The sequence below is a fragment of the Sus scrofa genome, chromosome X (genome assembly GCF_000003025.6).
Source record: "Sus scrofa isolate TJ Tabasco breed Duroc chromosome X, Sscrofa11.1, whole genome shotgun sequence".
Lineage (NCBI taxonomy): Eukaryota > Metazoa > Chordata > Mammalia > Artiodactyla > Suidae > Sus > Sus scrofa.
In genome coordinates, this window is record NC_010461.5 from 34,724,469 (window position 1) to 34,743,256 (window position 18,788).

An 18,788-nucleotide genomic window follows, 5' to 3' on the forward strand; every position below is an offset into this window, starting at 1 on the left:
ATAGTTTGCATAAGGGACTTATAAAGAAACTATACAAACCACAAAAAAACATCATGACATAATAACAAAGAAAGTTTATGATATTTTTAATCGCATGACCTCATTTCCTGAGTTATATTTCATCTAGGACCTGAGAAAAAGTGCAGGGAGTATTCTACTATTTCAGAGTTAAAAGTACTTCTTCACAGAGTAATTGTGTGGTGTATCATTTCGATGACTTCTATTGAATTTTCTTGATAATTTTTTAACCAACAAAATTGCAACATGTTAAAGCCAGCAATTCACAGACTGTTTGGGAAACATACCAGTGTTTGAGGCCATTTGTCTAATGAATATAACATGGACTCATTTCATTCCTCCTTTCCTGGAATAGCTTTGAATTTCAAACATTTGTTAGCCATTAACTACACTTTGCATCTAATACTTCATACGTGGACAATGCATTTTGGAGTCCACATGCAAAACCAACTTATTTGTGATCTTATAACTCTAGTAATGGCCCTGCCCAGTAACCACTAAGGTCAACCCTCCCTCCCACCCAAATCTGAACAACTGGTTCTGACTTGAGCTAAACAGATTAACAGGATTTATCATTCAAAGAGACTTTTCTGTGTGTTTCAAAGTCACCCAAGCAAAGTTCTCCAGAATCTTCTCTGAATTTTTTTTTTGTCTTTTGTTGTTGTTGTTGTTATTGTTGTTGTTGTTGTTGCTATTTCTTGGGCCGCTCCCGCGGCATATGGAGGTTCCCAGGCAAGGGGTTGAATCGGAGCTGTAGCCACCAGCCTACGCCAGAGCCACAGCAACGCGGGATCCGAGCCGAGTCTGCAACCTACACCACAGCTCACGGCAATGCCGGATCGTTAACCCACTGAGCAAGGGCAGGGACCGAACCCGCAACCTCATGGTTCCTAGTCGGATTCGTCAACCACTGCGCCACGACGGGAACTCCTGAATGTTTTTTTTTTCTGCTTAGCTTTAAGTTCTTCCACAGTCAACATCTGTATTACTACATGCCCACCTTCAAAATCTGGTGACATTTTAGTTATTTTTGCATAATTCTCTGAAGCAACCTGTTCCCAAATATAGGCCATAACACATACACATAAACATACATACAAATAATATAGGTATTTCCTGACTCAGACATGCCTAACTTATGAATTACCTCTGTATACAAACAGCCAGCCAGGGATGGTATTAACTGCTCTGTAAGAAGCCTTAAGAGTCTTCCCTTGAGTTCCCGTCGTGGCCCAGTGGTTAACAAATCCGACTAGGAACCATGAGGTTGCAGGGTGGATCCCTGGCCTTGCTCTGTGGGTTAAGGATCTGGTGTTGCCGTGAGCTGTGGTGTAGGTTGCAGACGTGGCTCGGATCCCACATTGCTGTGGCTGTGGTGTAGGCCAGAGGCTACAGCTCTGATTCGAACCCTAGCCTGGGAACCTCCATATGCCGCGGGAGCAGCCCTAGAAAAGGCAAAAAGATAAAAACAGAAAAACAAAAAACAGAGTCTTCCCTGTTGCCCAGTTTCATTCTCCTCTCAGACAAATCCACACCAAGTCACATACACATGTGTAAGCTGTGGATTTTCGAAGTGATTATGCTGGCCTTGCCCTACCCCCAACACACACGCTCATACATGTGCCCTCAAAGGGGTGGCTGTATGTGTGATCTCTCTAAATGCTCACTCACATGCACACAGGGGGTCTTGATATATGCAATACGAATAACCCAGTGGCTTCTAGAGCCTTCCAGATTTGTTCCACAAAACTGATTTGGGTTACTACCTCAGGACCAGCAGCACGGAATGACCCGTGCAACCACCTGGAGGCTGCAGGCCAGTTCCCAGAAAGGCGCAACCCAGCTCTCGTAACAGCCAGTACACTCTACTGCATGGGTTGAGTTATTCTTCAGTGTGGCTGTGACAATGACCCTTTTTCTACAGACAAGCTTCTGCAAAGGTATTTTAGGTCCCAAACTGCCAAATGGATACTCATTCTCATTCATATTGAAGAATGAATTTATTCTACATTTATTGAGTAACTACTGTGCTCAAAACTGTTTTGCTTATGCATAAAGAGAACACACACACACACTACCAGACCAAGAAGAATGTAGTAGTTGCAATAAGAGAGGCTCAAATGGAAAGGAGAATTCAGAGGCAAAAGACATTAATTTGACCAAGGCATGGAAGTCAGTGGGTGGGAATGGGGTTGGGAAAATGGGTACATTTAGGCACATTAGTGGAAAATGTACAAAGTCAGTGAAGAGTGAAATACGATTGGAACATGATGCACATGAATGAGGAGAAGACGAGCCCAGACAAGGCCAGAAGGTGGGAACAGATTTGGGGGGGGGGGCTCTAATTAATAAGATGTGAAACTGGGTGAGCAATGGAGACACATAGCAGGGTTTTCATTATTTGTCTTTAAAGTCTTTTTGTAATTGTGAAATACAACAAATTCGGAGGAGTGCATAGTCATAAGTACAGCTCTGGGAATTATTACAAGGCACACACCTACTGAACCACCATCCAGGAAACGGAATGTTGCCAGTGCCGCAGAAGCCTCACCTCCTGTTTCCTCTTAGTCACATATCACACCCCGAGGGTAACCACTAACCTGACTTTTAGGATAATGACCCCATTGCTTTCTAAAATAATTCTGCCACTTAGGCATGCACTCCTTAAACATACTTTGATTTCGCTTGTTTTGTGAACAGAAATGTAATTTAGTATATATTCTTTCATGTGTCTGGCTTCTTACATTTGGTGTTGCATGTGTGAGCTTCATCCAAGTTGCTATGGTAGCTGCAGTTCATTCATTTTCGTTGCTCGAGAGTATGGCTTTGCGGGAATATATCGCATTTATCCATCCTCCTGTTGAGAGATATCAGGATTGTTTCCCGTTTGGGGCTATCATGAATAATGCAGCTAGGAACTCTCTTGTACCTGTTTCTTGAGGCGCACACCCTCATCACAACAACACATAAAGAAGGCAAGAGCCTACAGAGAGACTACTGGCAAGGAAGCGCCCCAGAAGATCAGGAAACTAGGTAGGCAACTCCTAACTAGTCCTGAGGCTCTGACTCAGGATGTTGCCTCACTCCTCCCAAGTTCACCAGGCAGAAGGTCGTTGGTTTCTAACATTCAAAGCAAAGTAGGGATATTTTCTTTTCTTTCCCCATTGGACTGCAGGAGTCAGAAATTGGATTTATTATAATCCTTGGTCCACAATGGACTCCATTATTGGCGCATTCAGGGTCCACTTCAATTAATTTTGTTGTTTATTTGCTTAGTTTGAAAAATAGAATGATCACCTGCAAATCCACAGACTCAAACAAAAGCCAGGACCTTGGTAATGAATACAGCTCACTCTATGTTTGCCCCATCATTGCATCCTCTGACTTCTCCTTACCTGGGGTAGAGGTATTTTTTGAACATTACGTAAAACTCTCAGAAAGGACTATTGACCCCAAGTAAGTATCCATTTGTGCTAGGCAAGTAGAAAAGAATATTGATTTCATTCTCTTTATGTCCTGCTATTTCCAGGGAGGTAGATAAATGATAAAACAATAAGTTGTGTGAATCATGTGAACACATTCTTCCAGGACAAAGCAATTGCAAGGGCTCCACAGTTTTTTTCCATTGGTAACTACTCACTCCTTTTATTTTATTTCTGGGAGAAATACAGCTTATGGCACAACAGCCTTAAAGATGAGCCAGATCTGAGAAACCTATTCCTCGATGATAAAACTGAATAATTCCAGAGTTCCCTTTGGCACAGCAGGTTAAGGAGCTGGTGTTGTCACTGCAGTGGCTTGGGTTGCTGCTGTGGCATGGATTCCACCTCTGGCCTGGGAACTTCCACAGAAAAGCCCCAAACTGAACAGTGCCACGTAGTTTAAACGCTTTTTTTTATTAAAAAAAAAAAAAAAGCATGATACAATATTGACTTTCCTTGATAATAAAACGCAGTTGGAATATTAAAGCTCATTTTCATGGCAAAAAACTGCTTGGTTTTCAATTTAGCCATGAATATATGCCTGTGGTAGACTGAGTAATGCCAGGACAGAGTAAAGGAATCTGAACACTGCAGTTCTGAGAACAGAACGGTAACTCCAATATTACAAAGTTACAGTAGATGGAGCTAGACGGGTACAAAAGATCCAAGAGCCATTTGGCCACCTTCAAGATTTCTCCTGAGCTTAGCAGTTTAGAAAATGTGCAATTTAGATTTATCAATTCAGGAGAGGCATTCAGATAAAACAGTTGAATTAGTGAGATCAATGAATGCGGAACCCTATAATTAGACAAATGTTAAGGTTTTTATGGAAATTAACAATGAAGACAACTTTAAAGCTAAGGTCAAATCGTCTATCTTTCTGGGGTACTGGTGCCAATGTTAAACTACTAAAAGAATGATTTTCTATTCATTTAAATAACGTCAACTATAAAGTTAATTTTTAAGCTACTTTGCTCTTGGTATTAGTTATCACTTTTAAAGTATTCGTACACTATGTAGGTTGGCTTGGAAATTTAAACATCGTGTATCATGTATACAAAGTGATTTACAAAGCATGACCTAGTATACATTATTCTACGGAGTAAATGTTTTTATTATAATTTACATAAAAGTGTTTTTAAAAAATATTTGTGTTCATTAATTTAAAAAATATTTTAAATTTATTTTTTATTATAGTTGATTTACAATGTTGTGCCAATTTCTGCTGCACAGCAAACTGACCCAGTCATATACACATTTGTATTCATTAGTTTTTTATTTTTTTATTTTTTATTTTTTTGCTTTTTAGAGCCACACCCACAGCATATGGAGGTTCCCAGGCCAGGGGTCAAATCAGAGCTGTAGCCGCTGGCCTACACCACAGCCACAGCAACGCCGGATCCGTAACCTAGTGAGTGAGGCCAGGGATCGAACCCGCAACCTCATGGTTCCTAGTCGGGTTCGTTAACCACTGCGCCACGACAGGAACTCCAACACTTTCTATTTATGAATCATTATGGCCTATTGATTCAATGCATGAGATATAGTTTTAATATGTCCGTCTGCCCTATCAAAACAATAGAAAATCTCCAATGGCAGGGGTACTGTCTATAGTGGTAAGGATCCAGTGTTGTCACTGCAGCGGATTGGGTCGCTGCTGTGGTGTGGGTTCCATCCTTGACTGGGGGACTTCCACACGCCACAGGCATGACCAAAAAAAAAAGTGATCAGATATAAGATAGTGTTTTGCTTTTAAGAAAACGTAGAACCTAAATGCTTAAATAAATATTAGTATTACATAATGATAGTAATGTGAATATTTCTCTTTTTTTTTTTCTTTATAGGGCTGCACCTGTGGCATAGGGAGGTTCCCAGGCTAGGGGTCAAATTTGAGCTACAGCTGCCACCCTACGCCACAGCCACAGCAAGTCCAGATCTGAGCCGCATCTGCAACCTACACCACAGCTCAGGGCAATGCTGGGTTCTTAACCCACTGAGCAAGGCCAGGGATTGAACTTGCATCCTCATGGACACTCTGTCAGGTTCTTAACCCTTTGAGCCGCAATGGGAACTCTGAATGTTTCTTTCATTTATTTTCTAATATATGTTTAGTGTTTATTGTCCCTAGAAGAATACGCCTCATCCTGGCTGTGATCAGTAGTGACAGAAGTCATGGTGGCGATGGCTTCTTCAGGGGAGCTGACAGTATATCTAGAAACTAATATGCAATAAGCCTGTCCAGTCAGAAGGAGGAGAAAAATCCATATTTTTAAATGTCCTAGAAGCGATTCCTGCAGTCACCCAGCAGCCGACTTTCAAATGTTAATAATTAGGCTGCGGGCCAGGCCAACTGCTCAGCAGCTAAGGCACTGGGTGTGCTACACACGGGGGACCCCAATCTGACGCTCCCTGGAAGCTGTCCTATCTTCCAGCCGGAGCGGGGAGCACCGCAGAGGTGACACCGGGCGCCTTCAGAGGAGCGAGCGGCATGATGTATCACCACGCGCCAGCCCTCACCGGAGACCTGTTTCAGGCGAGATTACAGTCTCAGCAGAGTCTCTCATTTCTTCTGGTCACGGGGTGACGGAACACTTTACAACTTGCGCTCCAGGAAGGCAGGGAGGGATTTAATGCAAAGCTGGAAGGGCCCCTCCATAAACCTCAGCCAGATCAGCCCTGATTCACAAGACATTTCTGCTTCCTCTGCCTTCAAGGCAGCCAGATCAACGTTTACGGAAAAATGTAAACTTGCAACATGGAATGGAAATATGAGTCGTCCGTATTTCATGTGATCACAAATTTCACAGACAAACTTGGGAAGTCTCTGCAATTTTGGCGTGAAAATGACTCCTCCGAATTGAGGTGTCTTTACTACCGATCTCTGTGGAGCACCTCCTAACGCTAATGGGAGAACAACCCTAATAAGGTCAACAAAAATGTTCTTGTAATAGTGTTCATTAACAGTGCTGCTCAGTGACTGTTTAAAATCGCTCTTGCTGCAATCTCTCCCATGGATGAAATCATTTGTTTCATTTTTAACTATTGCTGGGAATCCTAAGATTTCCAAATATTCCCCTATGCTCCTTATTTTTAAGACAGGATCTAACTTTTTTATTTATTTATTTATTTATTTATTTATTTATTTATTTATTTTTTGGCTGCACCCGCAGCATGCGAAAGTTCGCTGGCCAGGAATCAAACCTGAGCCACAGCAGTGACAACGCTATGGGGTAGGTCGCAGACATGGCTTGGATCCCGCGTTGGCAAAAAGCTATTAAGTGGAAGGTTGATGTGTCAAAGCATGGTAATTTTAAAACTATATAAATATGCTGTATAAACAAAAATTACAACGCCTTAACCCACTGAGCCACCAGGGAACTCCTATTTTTTATTATTTTCAACTTACAATTTCTGGGGGTGGTCTCAGTGGTCTTTGAAAGTGAATCTATCATGGAGTTCCTGTTGTGGTGCAGTGGATTAAGAACCCAACTGGTGTCCATGAGGATGCTGGTTCGATCCCTGGCCTCATTCAGCGGGTTAAAGGATCTGGTGCTGCCATGAGCTGTGGTGTAGGTCACAGACATGGCTTGGATCAAGCATTGCTGTGGCTGTGGTTTAGGCTGGCAGCTGCAGCTCTGATTCAACTCCTAGTCTGGGAACTTCCATAGGCCACAGGTGCGACCCTAAAAAAGAAAAAAGAAAAAAAAAGAAAGGAAGTTAATCTATCACAATGATTAATGAGATCCTATTCCTTTCTTGAGATGGCTCTCAGTAGTACCATCAAAGGGCCATCAGCTTCCCAAATTCAGAACTTCATCCTTCTGTTTCCTTCCTCCTCTTTGCTTCCCATATACAATTTACTACAAAGCCCAGTTGTTTATTTTTTTTCCTCCACAACACCTCTAATATCTATTTGTTCATTCACTAAGTATGTATTAATTGACAGGAACAATGCTAGAAAGGGAGGTTCTGTGCTCAAGCTAGGCCTGGGATCTACCTATTTCATGGTCATTATCTGGGACCAACTTTGTGGTGGATTAAGGATGGCCACACGTTCCTTGACAGTTCTCCTATTGAAAGGTTTTCTATATCTAATGAGATTGTAAGCCTTTTTAAGGCTTTTGAGGCCATTTAGCCCGTGTATAGAACTTTATAGAACTTTGTGTTCTATACACGGACTAAATAGGTGACACGCCACAACTAACGTTTAACCCACCAGAAATATTCATGTGAATTAGAACTTGACAGAATCCCATCAGGGTTGATATGACCTTTGAGGTCTTCCAAAAAAGTCTGAAAAGATTTTATCTCTAGAATCAGAAACTTGGTACCGCACTGTCTTAATTTTGATAACATTCCTATGAGCTCTTTCCTATGATACAATAAAATTTGTGGGCTTTTCCCTTACAACAGAAAGAAGGAAATCGAATATTTCCAAGGATTTTCTAGTAGCTGCCAAGAGATCAGATCTGTATACTTTTTAAAGAGGCCCCGCAAATGGTTTAAATCTGCTGTAAGTTTCACTGGGAAGGGATAATTCATGTCCTTAAATTTAAGCATTGATATTCAGTTATCAACAAACCATTTGAACTCTAGCAGTGCTTGGCAGTCATTGTGGCTAGAACCTAACTAACTTAAACTGAAATTTAGTGTAGTTGGCAAAAAGCTATTAAGAGGAAGGTTGATGTGTCAAAGCATGGTAATTTTAAAACTACACAAATATGCTGTATAAATAAAAATAACAACCTTCAGTTGTTCTGAGAATTCTTATTTCTTCAGGAATTGCTTTGGGCCCTCACCCACCACCCAGTGGAGTAAAACAAAGCAAGTAAAAGGATGAGTGACATTCATTTGTTTTTCAAAGCCATAAGCAATGTTGGCCCTAGTTATTATGTGTGCTTTATTTTTACAGACATTTAATAAAAACAAACAATTCAACGAGTATGTATGGAGCACTTAACCATGTAAAAGCTCTGTGCAGCAATTGTTTTTTCCATAATCTACTGGGAAGGAGGGGGGTGAAATGTACGTAAATAACCAGAAAACACTGCATGATGTAAATTGCAAAAGTGAAACATAAAAATACAAGCACAATGCTGTGGAAAGACCATGGGGAAATGATTAATCTCACTTGGGGGAAGGTGTGGATGGGGACAGGAATCAGTAACGGAGTCCTAGAGAGATCGCTTTTCTTCTAGGGATTGAGAAAAAATAGCAACCAACATCAAGGGAAGAGGTGGAGGGGGAGGGACAGGAGGGAAGAGTAATTTCAGTTGAAGGTGCTGCATGGACAACGCCCCGTGCGGGTCATCTGGGGAATGGAGAGGGAAGGTTCCGCTGTGGCTGCTACACATAGTGCAAGGTGGGTGGGGGAGAAGCAAGTTTGGAAAGGTAGATTGTGATGAACTTTAGAAGACCTCCAATGGCATTTGGCTCTGGCAGGCAATGGAAAGCCACAGAGGTTTCTGAGCAGGGAGGGACATGACTACCAAATGTCATTTTTTTAAATTTGTCGTCAATAAAAGGATTTGAAAGAACCCAAATCTTCAATACAGAGACTGGTTGGAAAAAGAATATTTCATCCCCACAATAGGATATTAAGCCACCATAAAAAGGAATGAGGACAATTTCTATACATAATACATCCCCAGAATTTGTCATTACGGGATAAAGATACCAAGCACTGCATGTACCATGCTATCTTATATTTTAAAAAGAGAAAATATGACTAACCACATGTTTAGATACACATCTTTGCTGTATTTGCCAAAAAAAGAAATTACTGGAAAGACCAATGGGAAACTAATAGAAATATTTACCTATAGAGGAGGGAGGAAGCAGGGTGGAGGAGAGAGTAATTGAAGTGAAACATTCTAAAGCCAGCTTGTTATATTATTTTGACTTTGGAAATAGAGATATATTTTAGATAATTAAAAACAATTTAAAAAGGAAACATAGCTCAGAGAACTATATTCAATATCCTGAGATAAACCGTAATGGAAAAGAATATAAAAAAGAATGCATATGTATGTATAACTGAATCACTTTGCTATAGAGCAGAAACTGACACAACATTGTAAGCCAACCATACTATAATAAAATACATAAAAATAATAATTAAAAAAGGAAACAAATTGGTGGCGAATACAGCAGAGAGACTGGAAGCAAGGATGCTGCTTCAGAGGTTATGCAAGAATTCAGTCAAGATACGTTAAGGGTGGTGGGAAATGGAGAAGAGGCAGAGACAGTGGTGGTGGCCAGGTCATTGTCCCTGAATGCTGCTTTCCCGTGTCTATTGGAAGTGTCTGTCTGACTGAGGGCAATTCATGCAATTTTATTTTATTTTATTTTTATTTTTTTGGCTGTGCCTGTAGCATGTGGAAGTTCCCAGGCCAGAGACTGAACACAGGCCACAGCTGGAACCAGAGCCACAGCAGTGACAATACCAGACCCTTGACCTACTGAGCCACCCGGAAACTCCAATACATGCAATTGTAGAGTTTACCCTGTGGCACAATAGACAGCGATAGGAGATCCACCACAGTTGAGTGAAGGAAGTAGTCTGGCAAGTGAAACTTGTCTTTTACGAAATACTGATTAATTCTTGATGGCTCAGCCCACATCAGCCAGGAGGGTGTGGGTAAAATGGCTGTGGTGACAAAAATACCTTTGGCGCTAGGTCCCCTGGACTTCACCGGGCTCCTAAAACCTCAATGTCCTCAACTTCTCCTAGAATGATTCCGAGTCACTCAGTTAGGTTGCAATGAAAGTTGTCCCCTCACCTGAGCTGCTCAACTTTTCCTACTGCCATCACTGGGGCTGCCCCTGGTTAGGCAGGAGCCTTGCTTCGTCCACCCAGAGCACTCATCAGCACTCACCCTGCATATGCCCGAGTCACTGCCCACCTGATACCACTGCTCTCAGGGCTGCTCAGTTGACCTCACTGAGGTGGCCTTGCTCTGAGTTCTCCAGCCTCTCGCAGTGCAGAAGTTTCCTGAGGCTGGGGAAGGAGTCCATCCACCAGAACTGGGGCTTACAGCAACCGACTGATCTTGACTGCCTAGAGAGGCAAAGGGCCTGCCACACTCTGAGGGATTGAGGAAACCACTGCCTCTTTTACCTGAGGAATTTTAACCCTAGGACCCATACATTAGTTAATTTCAACTGTGATCATTTCAACAAAGGCCACTTTGAAGAACTGTCCAGCAAGCACATTTGCCTTTAACTGGGTGGTGGGTGATACTTTTGTACATTGTACCATGATTCTTTATCCCTTACATATAAGTTACAATGATTCCTTTGTATCTATTCAACATTTAACAATGTTTACAAAAATATTCTATTGACACCTCAAGAGAGTTTTGGAGTTTTCTACATCTGGGTTCAAGTCCCAGCTCCAACACTTAGCAGCTGTGTGACTTTGAGCAAGTTACTTAACCTCTCTAAGCCTTGATGGCTTTCTCTGGGAAACGGGAATATCATAGTGCCTCACAGGGGGTTGCAAGGATTAAATGAGAAAAAACATGTAAAGTACTTAGCCAAGTAGTACTCGGTGCATAGTAAACGCTTATTAATATTCACTGTAACTTAAAATATAATGAATATGATGCTTATAATAAAATGTGAAGTGGAAGAAGTCTAAAAGACTCTAATTGCCACCTACAAATTAGATGTCTATACACACACACACATATATATCATATAATGTCACATAAAAATAATATTTGGATGTTATGCATAGAAACAATGCTGGACTAAAATGAGACAAAATGTTATCAGTGGTATCTTTGAGGAAGCATGATTACAGTGATTTTCTTTGCTTGTTCATACTTCTCTATATTTTCCAATTCTCTACCGTCGAAGGCAGTTGCTTTAGTAATTGGAAAAAGAACAATAAATGTTATCGTCAAAGGATAAAAGAAGGTGAGATGAGGGGGGCATCCTAGATTTGGGGAGCCAGAAGCAAGATGACCCTGGAGAGCTAAGGGGAAGGCAGGTCACGAAGCGCCTTGTAAGCTACCCTGGGGCTTAGAGACTATCTTTGAATGGCAGCGGGAAGCCAGCCAAAGACTTTCACCATGGGAGGGGCAGGGCCGCGTCTGGATTTCTAAAAGCTCACTCTAGATTCAGGGTTTCCAGCGGAAGATGGTGAAGGCAAGGTATATTTGCTTCACTCCTTTGCGCCAAGCCCATGAATTTGAATGAAGGAAAACAAAAGAAAATTCCATCCACACTGAAACTAAGAAACGGCTACTATGCCCCACATAAAGAATAGCTGTTAAGCCAAGTGAAACTTGGGCAAAGTTATGGGCTGATGCAGCAGGAGGGCTAACAAATAACTTTCTAGATCTCATGCAGGGTGTAAATATCTCTGCACAAAAGTGAGAGGGTTTCGAGGCATCTACAGGCAATGGGTGTGTTTTGAACTGGGTTGTGGGGGTGAGTGGGCCATGGTGGAATAGAAACCGTCACTGCGTAGACTTCTTTCCCCCCAGAAAAATGACAGGGAAAGCAATGGTGAAAAAAATACACGGCGGATATGCCATTTTTGTTTTCTCCACCCCAGCTGCACTTTCTCTAGATGAGGTAGGGGTAACCGCAGCTTGCCATAAGGCAGCTGGTAGCCAGAGTTGAAGAGCAAAGAAAAGCCAAACCAGGCCAAACCAAACCAAATCAAACCACACCAAAGCAAGACAAAACCCTAAGTCCGTGAAAGGAAAAAAATTCCAGTGAGGTGAAAAGTTAAACCAACCAATCTCCCCAGTCAACAATACCTTGCTTTAAGGGGCGTGCCAGGAGCTGATGAAGCCTGGTCACCCCACGGATGAGGCACAGACTTGGACACAGTTTCCCAAGTCATCATACCTGATTTAAAGCTCCAGGCTACCACAGCATCTCACCCTCCTCACAGTGTTCCTTTTGTTTGGTTGTTTGAAGTAAAATTTACCTGCAATAAAAGGCACAGATCTTAAGTTTACAATTCAATGAGTTCCAGCAAATGTATACACTGCTGTAATTACCATCCTGATCAAGAATAAAATAGAATATTTCCATCACCCAAGAAAGCTCTTTTGTGTTCCTGTGCAGTCAATCTCTCACTCCTCTTCTCCCCTCCCTTCACCATGAACAATCACTGCTCTGATTTCCATCACCATCGATTAATTTCGCCTATTCTTGAACATCTTATCAATGTAATCACAGCGTATGTGCTCCTTTGTGTTTGGCTTCTTTGGCTCAACAAAATATCTTTTTGCTTTTTGTTTTCTGTTTTTGCGGCTTTTTATCTTTTTAGGACTGCACTCGTGGCATATGGAGGTTCCCAGGCTAGGGGTCAAATCGGAGCTACAGCTGCCGGCCTACACCACAGCCACAGCAATGCCAGATCTGAGCCGCCTCTGTGACCTACACCACAGCTTACGGCAATGCTGGATTCTTAACCCACTGAGCGAAGCCAGAGATTGAACCTGCAACCTCATGCTTAACCCACTGAGCGAAGCCAGGGACTGAACCCGCAACCTCGTGGTTCCTAGTCGGATTCCACTGCACCAGGACGGGAACTCCTCAACATATCTTTAAGATTCATCTATGTTGTTCAACGTATAAGCAATTCATTCATTTTGATTGCTGACTAGTATTCCACTGTGTGAATATACCACATTTATTTATCCAGTCTTCTGTTGATAGGCATTTGTATGATTTCTAGTTTTTGGTTACTGTGAATGAAAGTGCTGTAAGCATTCTCGTATAGGTCTTTTTGTGGACATAAGTTTTTATCTCTTGAATGAACTGGAGCAGCATTAATGGTCATAATACAGGTGTATATTTCACATTACAAGAAATGGACAGTTTTCCAAAGTGGTTGTACCATCTCATGCTGCAGCTGCGATGCTGAACTTCAGTTACTCTGCATCTTCACCAAAATTTAGTGTTATCGGACTTTTAAATTTGAGCCAATTTAGTGGATGCGAAGCATTATTACATTGTGGTTTGAATTTGCATTTCTGAATACCTTTTCATATGTTCATTGGTCTTCATATATTTTCTTTTGTCAAGTATCTTTTCAAGTATGTTTTGCATTTTAAAATTGGGCTGCTTGTTATATTATTATTGAAGGCATTCTTTGTGAATTCTGGATACAAATCCCTGCGAGACATACTCATTCATTATGAATATTTTCTTCTAGACCATATCTTTTCATTTTCTTAACTGACTTTGGATAAGCAGAAGTTTTTACTTTTGATGAAGTCCAATTTAAAATTTTTAATGACTAGTTTCTTTTGTGTCCTGATTAGGGAATCTTTACCTCCTCAACTTCTTAAAAATAGTCTCCTACATTTAATTCTTTTTTTTTTTTTTTTTTTGTCTTTTTGCTATTTCTTGGGCCGCTCCCGGGGCATATGGAGGTTCCCAGGCTAGGGGTCGAATTGGAGCTGTAGCCACCGGCCTACGCCAGAGCCACAGCAACGCGGGATCCAAGCCGTGTCTGCAACCTACCCCACGGCTCACGGCAATGCCGAATCCTTAACCCCACTGAGCAAGGGCAGGGACCGAACCCGCAACCTCATGGTTCCTAGTCGGATTCGTTAACCACTGCGCCACGACGGGAACTCCTAATTCTGTAAGTATATAGTTTTAGCTTGTTGGCTTAATTCTACGGTTCATATAGAAGCAATTTTTGTATATGATGTGAAGTAAGTTTTTTCTTTTTCTTTTATTTTTCATTGGCAGCGCCTGCAACATGTGAAGTGCCCTGGGCCAGGGGTCAAATCTGTGCCACTGCAGCAATCTAAGCCACTGCAGCAATCTAAGCTGCTGCAATGACAATGCCGGATCCTTAACCTGCTGCATCACCAGGGAACTCCAGATTTTTCTATTATTAAGTCATGGCCTTTTTCAGAAATGCCATCTAAAGATAAGCAAAAGGAAAGAAGGACAATATATTTCTGTGGACAATATATTTCTGTCTGTGGTACTTTGTTACAGCAGCCCTAGGATACGACCACAATGCTCTAGCTGAGCCCCTGCTAGAGTTCCTATGTGGTGCAGAAGGTTAAGGATTGGGCGATGTCACTGCAGTGGCTCTGGCTACTGCAGTGGTTCAGGTTTGATCCCTGGCCCAGGAACTTCCGCATGCTGTGGATGCGGCCAAAAAAAAAAAAAAAAAAAAACCAAAACAAAACAAAACAAAACAAACTCCCCCCCAAAAAAAACAAGCAGCTGAGCCCCTCCTTCAGTTCTAGTTAACTCAAGTGGGCCTTCTTCTATTAAATAACAGTTGTTGGGGCCTCAGTCACATGTCCTTTACCTGTGACTTCTCATCTATCTCTCTCCTTTCTCAATTTTATAGAGATACCCTTGAAATGCCCTATCTCATTGCTCTTTTGCATGCACTGAGGATTTGGGGAAAACTCTAGGATTCCATTGTCAAGAGATGATCCACTTTCCCCAGTCAGCCTCCTAATAATTACACTGGCTTAGGAGTATAGCAGTGTTTCTATGACTGTTTAATTCAATAAACATTTAAACAGTAAAAACAGCCTCAAACAAAACCCCTGCTTGACAAAGGATACCACAAAGTGAAGAAACAAAGACCTGCAAAGACATTGTATCATATAAGATGATCAAAAGCATACTTGCTGTAATATACAAAGAACTCTTATAAACTGACCAGAAAATGAAAAACAACTCAATGGAAAACCGAGGAAAGGGTATGAACAGACTAGTAGTGCAAATCCAAATGGCAAAAATCATATGAAAATATGCTCAAATTCGTGAGCAGTTAGAGAAATGAAAAAAGGAAGAAACAGTGGTCACTTTATACACAACAAAATGATTAAGATTAATAAAGAACAATGTCCCCACTTCTTCATGGCAACGTGGGGAAGAATGATATAAATTGTTGACTAAACTGAGGCCTTATTTAAAAAGTAACCCAGAGAGGGCGTGGAGAAAAGGGAACCTTCCTACACTGTTGGTGGGAATGTAAACTGGTACAACCACTATGGAAAACAGTATGGAGGTTCCTCAGAAAACTAAAAATAGAATGACCATATCCAGCAGTCCCATTCCTAGGCATATATCCGCACAAAACATTCATTCCAAAAGATACATGTGCCTATATATTCATCACAACACTATTCACAATAACCAAGACATGGAAACAACCTAATACCCCTTGACAGATGAATGGATGAAGAAGATGTGGTACATATACGCAATGGAATACTACTCAGCCATAAAAAGATAATGCCATTCACAGCAACATAGATGGACTTAGAGATTATCATACTAAGTGAAGGAAGTCGGAAAGAGAAAGACAAATACCATGTGATGTCACTTACATGTGGAATCTAAGATATGGCACAGGAGTTCCTGCTCTGGTGCAGCAGGTTAAGATCTAGCATTGTCTCTGTGCTGACATGGGTTTGATCCCCAGCCTGGCACAGTGGGTTAAGGAGCTGATGTTGCTGCAGCTTGCCGCATAGGCCACAGCTGTGGCTCGGATTTGACCCTTGGCCCAGGACCTTCCAAGTGCCCCAGGTGTGGGCAAAAAGAAAATAAATAAATAAACTTAAAAAATACGGCACAAATGAATCTTTCTACAAAACAGAAACAGACTCATGGATATAGAGAACAGACTTGTGGTTGCCAAGAGGGAGGGGGTAGGGAGTGGGATGGACTGGGAGTTTGGGGTTAGTAGATGCAAACTATTATGTTCAGAACAGATAAACAATAAGGCGCTACTGTATAGCACAGGGAACTATATCCAATCTCCTGGGATATATATGTATAAGTGGGTCATTATGCTTACAGCAGAAATTGGCACAACATTGTAAACCAACTACAGTTTTTTTAAAAAGTAACCTGGACATTTCTATTAAAATTAACAATACAAATATCTTTCGACATAGGAAATAAACTACCCCAAAGAGACTCTTTTTCTGTACTGTTCAAAATGACCAAAAAAAAAGGAAAAAATTGAATACCCATCAGGAGAGAAATGGTTAAATAGTAGGATTACAAGATGGAATAATAAGCAGCATTTAAAAATTGAATCAGAGGTATATCAGAGATAGATATCTTAGAGGTATTTCCATGAGGTGTCAGTGAAAAGAGAAAAATGGAAACAAATGGCGTAGTATGAACATGTGTTTGTAAAGCAAACACTCACCGGATGAAGGCATATGTATTTGTTTACCAAATCTGTCTATAACATATATTGCATTATGGTTCCAATTTTGTGCTCCTTCCAGTACCCATGCCCTTGCTGTGTAACTTCATCCTTTCATCAAGAGATGAAATAGATTTCCCTGCCCACTGATTATGACATTAGCCAATGGGATGCTAGCTAATGTGACCCAAGCAGACACTTGAAAAAGAGCTTGGGTGATTGGACTTGCCTGCATATATTTCTACTATCTTCTTGGGAAAGATATTCTTGGGCTAGTTCACTGATCCCAGCAGGAGGATGAAGGATGCTTGAAGCAGAGCAACTCTAGGAAAGATAAAAGCTACTCCAGGAGTTCCCTGGTGGCCTAGCAGTTAAGACTCAGAGCTTTCACTGCTGCTGCCCAGGTTCAATCCCTGGTCTGGGAAATGAGATCCCATATGAAGCTGCCGCGTGCTGTGCCCCCTCCCCCAAAAGATCAAAACTACTCCAGACAGGCTCAATCTGGAGCAGAGCTCCAATTTGATCCTGAGATGTACGTGGAAACGCAGCCAAGAGTGCCAAACCCCAATCTTATGATTTATGAACTATAATATTATATAATTGCAATATTAAATTACTGACTATGGGAGTAGTTCATTATGCAGAATAACTAGCCAACACTGTGTGTGTGTGTGTGTGCATGCATATGCGTTTATCTATAAATATACTTCTGTCTGCATAGGATGAGAGATCTGTAGATAAAAGCATCTGTGATATGCTAACCTGGTTTATGGGAGTAGTACAATGTAGGCTGATGTGGGAAGAGAGGAAGAGAGAAGGATCAAGTGAAAAGTAAAATATAAAGAAATAAATACACAAATAAAAGGGCTGCTGTAAAACAAAAATACATGTATATTATCCCATTTATCTAGTACACACACACACACACACACACACACACACACACACACACGCTAGTGGGTTAGAAAGTGCCCCTCCCCAGACATATGTCCACTTAATACCTCAGGATGTGGCCTTATTTGGAATAAGCGTCTTTGCAGGTGTAATTGAGGTAGGGATCTGTAGATGGTGTCATCCTGGAATAAGGTGGACCCTAAATCCAATGACTGATGTCTTTATATAAGAGACAGCAATGGACAAGACACAGAAACAGAGAAGAAGGCCATGTGAAGACAGAAGCAGAGTTTAGAGTGATGCATATACAAGCCAAGGATTGCTGGCAGCCGGTAGACACCATGAGAGAAGCATGGAACAGATTCTCCTTCAGAGTGTCCAGAAGGAAGCAACCTTGCTGACACCTTGATTTTGGATTTCTGTCCTCTAGGACAGTGAAAGAATAAATTTCTGTTTTAAAACACCAAGTCTGAAATACTTTGTTATGGTAGCCACAGGAAACTAATACATACTATATCTATGGTGTTCGTCAGTCAAGATGGTGTTCAGGTGCACATACCATAAAACAGACCATACCCAGGTTCTTACAGATTCATGCTTTTTTTTTTTTTTTTTGGTCTTTTTAGGGCCACACTCACAGCATATAGAGGTTCCCAGACTAGGGGTTAATCAGAGCTGCAGCTGCTGGTCCACACCACAGCCACAGCAACACCAGATCTGAGCCACTTCTGAGACCTACACCACAGCTCACAGCAATGCCGGATCCTTAATCCACTAAGGGAGGCCAGAGATTGAACCTGCATGCTCACGAATACTAGTCAGATTCGTTTCCACTGAGTCACGGCTGGAATTCTGGGATTCATGCTTCTCTGGCCTTGTCCACAGCATGTGGAAGTTCCTGGGCCAGGAAGTGAACCCAAGCCACAGTAGTGACCTGAGCCATAGTTGTGACAATGATGGATCTTGAACCTGTTAGGCCACCACGGAACTCCATTGAGTCATGCTTTATTGTAGATATATATGGTTACCTTCCTTATGGTAATAAATGGGTGCTGCATCTGAGGCACCAAGTTGCTTTCTGAATGGTGAGAAGGGAAGAAGGGCAAATAGAAAAAGGCAGAAAGCACATGCCAGTGTGGTCTGTTCTCTTTTTAAAAACGTTTTCCTGAGAGGCACGGAGAAATTTCCTCTTTCACATCATTGGCCGGACTTGACCTCTCCTA

General features: G+C 41.6%; 1 long non-coding RNA gene across 1 annotated transcript in view; it reads right to left on the bottom strand.

Moving 5' to 3' along the window:
* The window catches only part of LOC106506942, a 51,519-nt gene that overhangs the window by 14,744 nt on the left and 17,987 nt on the right, over positions 1-18,788 (bottom strand). Inside the window, exon 2 of the long non-coding RNA XR_001302600.2 lies at positions 12,366-12,447. This is a non-coding gene — a long non-coding RNA (uncharacterized LOC106506942). The remainder of the gene's footprint in view (positions 1-12,365; positions 12,448-18,788) is intronic.